Raw genomic sequence first — 7,002 nt, forward strand, 5'->3', positions numbered from 1 at the left:
CCGCTCCTCCTGCGGCTGCTGCCAGCAGATGTCGGTAGAACAGAGCCGGCGGGGAGCGGGGGCCTCCCTGCAAATGGGGCTTCTCCCACGCGCGCAGGGCTCTGCTCTCGTCCCTGGGCAAGAGGACGGGGCCGAGCAGGGGGCCGTGGTGCCGGCATCACCCTGCGGTGAGCTGAGGGTTGGGGTCAGCCCCACTTCATGGTAACGCACCCACGGCAGTCGCTCTTCGGAGTAAAACCTCGGCGCTTGGAGTCGGGCGCGTTTTTCCTGCTCTGTTTTGTTTGTCCAAGTGTTTAATGCTCTGCTGGCTGCAGAGGAGAGCTTCGAAGGGGGGAATGTCCCATAAACCCAGATGGAAAAGAACCTCGCTTTTAATAAAACTTTTAACAAAATCCACTTTTAATTTTACAGTTTTGTAGCTGATCTCTTGGTTTGGAGCTCAGAGGAGGTTGTACCACGTCTTTTACCTCCAGTAACTTATCCTGATCTGCCTCGCGATGAGGATTAGAACACGGCATTAAAGTCCATGGCAAACCTGAAGCCTTGGGGCTTGTTTGCTTCGTGCTGCTATTGAGCAGCCTGTGTTGGGCTCCCCGTGCCTGCAGGGGAGGACTCTGGCAGCAACCTTTGCACTGTGCACAGTGGAGTGCCCTGAGGGCAAACCTCATCGATAGCTGAGGGCAAAGTCCTCTCCCTAGAGCAGGAGGAAGTGGGTCTGTAAACTGAGCCAGGGCCATCAATGGAAAGATTCAAAGGCTTCTGGGTTTGTTTTCGTCCCCAGACCCCTTTCAGGCTGGCAAGCCGTGGAGAAAGGAGAGCTGCAGAGCAGACAGCCTCAGGCAGGAAGCTCTTGGAAGGTACCTGTGGGAGGCAGGAATGGGATGAAAGCTGTTGTGCTGCCAGTGTTAACTCCCAGACCTGCAGAGCTCAGGTGTATCTGGTGGTCATTAAGACAGCGCTGGGCTTTGGTAGCCTTGAAACCTACCGTGTGGGTGGCGTGCAGGCTGTAGGTCCTCCTCCTATGGGCAACTCTGAGGTCACAAAGCTCCCTCTCGGTGCGGGCTGCATCCTGCTGGAATGGCTCCTGGGGATGTTCTTGCTCTTACAGAGCTCCATTGGCAGTGACTGCTCAGACTTCACCTACAGGACAAAGAGACTTGGCAGCATTTTAGCCTCCCCTCCAGCCCCTGACCTATCCCACTTCCTCTGCTCCCAAGACTTACAACCCCTGCGGTGCTGCTCGGTGTGAGAGCTCTTTCCACCTCACCCCCCTCCTCAATGATGACAGTCTTTAGAGAGCTAGGAAGGGCTGCCACATAAACCCCCAAGGAAAAGAAAGCAGGGGCTCATTTGGAGGTGGACGATGGCTCCTCTCTGCTGTTATCACCAGCATCTGCCCTTTCTGAAGCAGGGAACCCTCCCCCTGCCAGTCCTTTGAGCAGCGCGCTGGAGGCAGCCATGCCGGGCTTTGTTTGCCTGACACGCTGCGATGGTTGTGGAGTCCCATCTCCCCTTCCCCTCCCTCTGCTCCCGAAGCAGCCTGCGTGGCTGTTCCAGGAGAGGGGAGCTCGGAGCAGTGCCGCGCAGGAGAGCTGACAATCAGGGCTGGGAGACAGCGCTGCCTCGCACAATACCCCCCCAATTAGCCATTCATTTCTGCTCCCTCTGAAATGGGGAGCACGGCCCTTGTGCTGGGAGATAAAACAAGAACGGCTTCAATAGCACTGATTTAAATTAGGTCAGGCTAGCTTTTGTGTGGCAGGGACCACACAATAGCAGTCACACGACTGCGGAGGGGAGCAGCATAAAGGAAAAGAGGCCAAGCAAGTGGCACAGATGCTGGGAGTCAGTGGGTGCTGGGAGATGAGGGGTGTATGCACAGGAGTGATAGCAGAGGGGCAGGCACTCCATCCAGCACGTGATGCTAATGCATAAAAGGGCAGACATGGTCAGCGCGGGACACAGAGGTCAAATATTGCCTCTGCTAAGCCAAAGCTATCAGCTAGTTCTGCCCCACCGAGGGGTACAACAGCACAGCCATGCCCCCTCAGCACTGGGGGCTGGGCTGGTTGCAGTCCTCAGCGCTATCACCAGGGTTTGCAGTTTCTTTCCCCTCAGAAGTTCATCAAAAGCCCACACCTAACCCGAACCCCTGATGTACCGTGGAATCCTATGCTCAGGTCTTTATGCATTGGTGGGTTTGGGGGGAAAAACCAGCCTTTTTGCCTCTAAATGATCTCTTAACCCGGGTTCTCAAAGACCTCTTCAGTGAGAGGTCCTTCAGTGAGAGTTGCCCAGGGGAGTATGAGCACTGGAGGCTAGTCCCAGTTCCCGTTAATATTAATATTCCTGTTGCTGTTATTACAGTAGTTATGCAGATCTGTGTGTATCCGCACTGGGAGAACACAAGAGCTTTCTTTAGCAGTAACACTCTGCTCAGAGCTATCAACAAGAGCCAGACGTTTTCAGGCCAGGCTGAGCAAGCTGCTGTCGTGGTCTAAATGGGTTTATGCAGTTAAGTCCGTATGCAAAGGAAGGGCAGGTAAGTTTAAAAGCAAGAGTTCACCCCTGCAAGTCTCCCAGGCAGAAATCTCTCACACTGAATGGTCTTTTGTGACCAAGACTGGACTTCTACAGCTAAGAACCGCTGATGAGAGAAACTGTGGCTGTGGAAACGTTGAAAGCCATGATCAGCCATTTAATATGGCATTCTTCAGCTGCGTCAAATCAAAGGACAGCCTAATGCTCTTTGGCAGCTGCAAGAAAGAATTGTAAAGATAATACTTCTAATTTGAGCCAAAGGTTTATCCTATTCCCAAGTCTTCAGTTTCTTGCTGGAATAACTATTATTACAGTTTTCAACTACTGATAGTACAAAAGTGGGTGAGCCACAGAATCTGCATGTGCCAGCCAGTGCCAAAAGGAGAAAACGAGGTTAAACCCCCAATTATCAGTTATTCTCCTTCAGTTGGTTCTTCCCACACAGATGGCTTTTTTCAAGTCCAAGACAGCCTAGAGTCACTCTGTGGCCATCCTCAATGGCACGTGCAGTTCCCAGGTTGATTTAAAGGCACCGCTTCCTCCACGTCTGCAGCCAGAAGCTGCTGTTGGAGAGATCCACACTAAAAATAAGTTGTCCCTTTTTAACAGCAAGTGTAATTAAGCGCTGAAATAGGGCCTGTTGCAGGGAGGTGGCCCTGAAGGCACCCAGCCAACGGGAGGCATCTTGCTAAAAGGTATGTTCATGTTCAGCCAGATGGTGAGAGCTTTCATGCAGGAAGCTCCTAGTGAAATTATCTCCCCAGTTTATGTCGGGAGCCCGTCTGGAGCAACCATAAGAGCCCTAATGCCTCTCCAAATACAAATAGATGGCTGCTAGTTTTCACTGCTTTACTGCTATGCTTATTTTTAGCCTTTTAGTTGTGAGAACACGACTAAACCGACACAACAACAAAGTCACACTGGGCCTTTCAGTTTGGTTTGCTCTCTAAAGCCCTCGTCCACACTGCAGGGAAGACTGGAGGTGCCCGATTCCAAAAGCACGTTGTGGTAGCACAGAAATCTGTTACCTGGTTTGTTCTGTTCCTTTGCTCCCTTGCGGCTGCCTCTGGTGCCTCTCCCTGTACACGGCAGGATGCCAGCTCTTACAAGCACCTCACAGATGTGAGCACTGTGGGTTCCAAACAAGAAGACATAAAAATTACATATAATCATGTTAGTAGTACACACATCCATGTCTATAAATAAATCACAACTATACAATTAGGTAGATGCAGCTAGAGATCAGCGTTCTCAAGCAAATAGCACAATTTGGGATGTTCCCGAGTGGTGATTTTGTACATGCCAGTATTACTGAGATGGACTCTGTAACCCCAAACACTCATCTGAGTGCCTCAGCTCTCCAGCAGCCCCCAAAGCCCCGCAGAAACAAACGGGTTTGCCAGAAGGCTGCTTCGTTCCCTGGAGGTTTATTTGCTGTTTGGCTTGGGGGTATTCTGATCAGTTTTTAACGTCTATTTATTGGTCTTATTCTTGCTTTTGTTTATTTCTTCTTCCTTTATCGGCTCCAGCTGAGACGGGAGAGGTGGGAGGAGGGTTTTGTTCCTCTGGAGATAACAGGAGGCTGTGTGTGTGCAGCCATGGTGACAGGAGCCGGGGCGCCTGCTGCCTTCCAGGCGGTTTGCTCCCCAGCCCCTGCTCGGGGGAAAGTGGGGCAGCCACGAGAGGAGCTTTTGTTGCTCAAGTGCTTCAGCTGTTGTGCTAATTAAGCAAAGAGCTCTTGTGCCTTCCCACCTCCCGGGCCTGAGGAGGCTCTGCTCGGGCCCGAAGGGGAGTGGGGAGGCTGTGCTGCGGCTCCTCAGCATCCTGCTCTCTCTGCAAGGCTCTTCTGTTTCAGCCTTGCTGGGTGACCTGTGGGCAGCCCTCCTCAGATTCCCTGGCTGCAGGGGGAGGAAATGAGAGAGGCCGAGCTCAGGCAAGGCCAGATGGAAACTGCCACCCCGCTGCTCGAGGCGTTATTGTCGCTTTAATGCGGTATGTCCCCAGCTTCTCAGACAGGCTGACTATCAGCAAGATTGCTCTTTCCTCCTTCTCCAGCCTTCCCTGGATGTTATCCCTCTCTCCTTGGAGATGCCAGCCCCTGTCCCTCAGTTCTAACAGCATTTCTGCAACCTCCCCAGTGGAAGAACCTCTTTTGAGCCCCTCCGGTGTCTCTGGAACGTGCAGAAGATCCGGTTCATCTCCGGATGGTATTGGGCAACCTGCTCAGGGTGCTGGGACAAGGAGAGCAGGGTGGGGAGAGGGCAGGCTTAGTGGGAGCTAAACAGCCCCTGCTACAGGCATTACACACTACCAAAGCGCTGCACGTGTGTGGGGAGGAAAGGAGGCCGGAGATGTGGAGAGAAACAAACAAATAATGCAGGGAATAGGAACGCTGCAGGAATCCAGCAGCCCATGGAACTGAGGTCTCAGCTCTGGAAGGTGCCGGTCACCAAGGGCTGAAGGTCACGGCTGCTCCCTGCGCCCACTGCACTCAGTTGGATATCTCCATCCCAGGATCTCACAGGGAGGAATTTAGGGCCTCGCTGAGGAACAGATGGTCTCCTCTTGGGCCCCATCTGCCAGGCAACACTGGAGCAGTTGGGCTCTGCGGTGCTGAGCAGGATCTTGTTTGCTTTCCCCTCGTGTCAGCAAGGTGGAACTCAGGCCTGCTGTTACATCCCAGCTTTCCAGGATGCAGCCGGAACTCGAAGGTGTAGCCCAAGAGAGGGACAGGCACCGTGGCATCAGCCAGCCCTGGTGTGAGTCAGAGTCTAGCCTGAGCAGAGGTGCAAGAGGTCAGGATGTTGATGGGGAACCCTTCATTCAAGTGCAGGAAGAAAGCATGTGGCCTAAAGGAGAAACGTGGAGTAAAGCTGCACAAGGGAGGTGCCAGGAGCAAGAGGCACGTGAGCCTCATCCGTGAGGGACTGGTTAGCGCCTGGACTACTGAGAAACACACTGAGATTACTGAGCCAAGTCCTGAGCATTCAGCTCCTGAGCTGAGGGAGGGGGAATGACAAGGCGGCAGTCTGCCATCTGAGACCCACATCAGTGTGATTTGCAGGGTGCCCTGGAATCCTGGTGAGCTCCGGTACGGACCCGCAGGCAGGGAGCTCGTGGCTGCTCTGCAGAAGTTGAGCCTGAACGATGGGAAATCTCTGGTAGAAATCCTTTGAGCAGGAAAGCAAGCCAGGGCCTGAAGTGGGCCTTGTGCTGGGCTCTCCCCTCCCCAGCTCTCAGAGATGAGGCAGAAGGGGCTGGAGAGATGGACCCAGTACCTTAGAGCTGCCCCTTCTGTCCCCACTTGGGCACAAGCAGTCTCCATCCACTGGGGACGTGAAGTGTCTCTAGACACGATTAAACACACACAAAAATAGCAAGTGAGAGCAGCTCCCCTTTAGCAGCACCAAAGATTGCTGCAGCACGGCTGATAAAAGAACTTCACTTCCTTGGTCGGTTGTGGTGCTGAAGCCCAGCATCAAGCACCGCAGAGATCATGCACTAGCACATGTTTTCCAGAGCCCTTGGCCCCAGCAGTCGGGCTGCTGAGGTCCTGCTCTCCCAGGCTGCCAGGTGAGGCAGGCAGAGCTCTAATGGTGCTTGGTGAGCAGAGGGCACGGAGCATTACTTTATCCCCTCCCCTGAGGGTTCCCATCCGCAGCGGCTCCGGCGCAGGATGCTGCCTCTCAGCTCTGCAGTAATCAGCCCAGAGGCAGAAAGTGGAAACTTTCTGGTTGCAGCCACTTAGTTTCATTAGAAGCATTGAAAGAGAAAACAGGCCTCGGGTCGGGCAGCGGGAGACGCGCAAGAGGAGGGGCAGAGGGGTTTGCAGCTTTGCTTTACACGTCTGTTAGCAAGTAAGCTTCAGCTAAGGACCGGAGGAGGGAAGGAGGGGCAGAGGCAGCCCGCAGCTGGGGTCCATCACCTCTGTTGTTGGCACTGCTGTCAGGAGATCAGACAGCTCTGGAAACCCCGCTCCCACTCGGGAGACCCGAATGAGCAGGATTCCCATCCTGCTGCCCCGAGGCTCGCTCCTGCCTCACATCCCCTCTGGCAGGATTTGCTCTGAATTGCTTTCCAAAGCCTTGTGCACAGCCCTTTCCCAGGGCTCCGTTCCAGGGCTAAATTGTCCTTATCACTGCAAGGAATTTTCCCTCACGTCTAGCCTAAGGCGTCCTCATTCAACACAAACCCGATGCTCTTCAGGGGTAGGCTGTTAAGGGCTGGAGCCGCTTCCTAATCACATATTGATTTCAGTGAAGCGGAGCTCAATGGAGAGGAGCCTGCCCAGCCCTGCTCCATCCCCCTGGTGTCCCAGGAGAATGTTTTGCGTGAGGCTAAATGCCTCTGTAAGTGCCTCTCAGCTTTGCGCTCCCCGTGAGCCGTTCTGCACACATGGAGGCATTGAGCACACGAGCAGGCCTGGCATCACATTCCCTTCTGGCGACAGGGATGTTACCT

The 7,002-nt window shown here is 53.8% G+C and overlaps 1 long non-coding RNA gene across 1 annotated transcript; it reads left to right on the forward strand.

Annotated features, from left to right (window-relative positions):
* Window positions 1-131: 131 nt before the first annotated feature.
* On the forward strand, window positions 132-3,630 carry LOC130604338 (uncharacterized). Its single transcript, XR_008973434.1, has 3 exons — window positions 132-167; window positions 782-857; window positions 3,151-3,630. It is a non-coding gene; the product is annotated as an uncharacterized LOC130604338 (long non-coding RNA).
* The last annotated feature ends 3,372 nt before the right edge of the window (window positions 3,631-7,002 follow it).

Source organism: Pezoporus wallicus, unplaced genomic scaffold (genome assembly GCF_028554395.1).
Source record: "Pezoporus wallicus isolate ANWC-B61680 ecotype Strahan unplaced genomic scaffold, APGP_CSIRO_Pwel_v1 contig_14027, whole genome shotgun sequence".
Lineage (NCBI taxonomy): Eukaryota > Metazoa > Chordata > Aves > Psittaciformes > Psittacidae > Pezoporus > Pezoporus wallicus.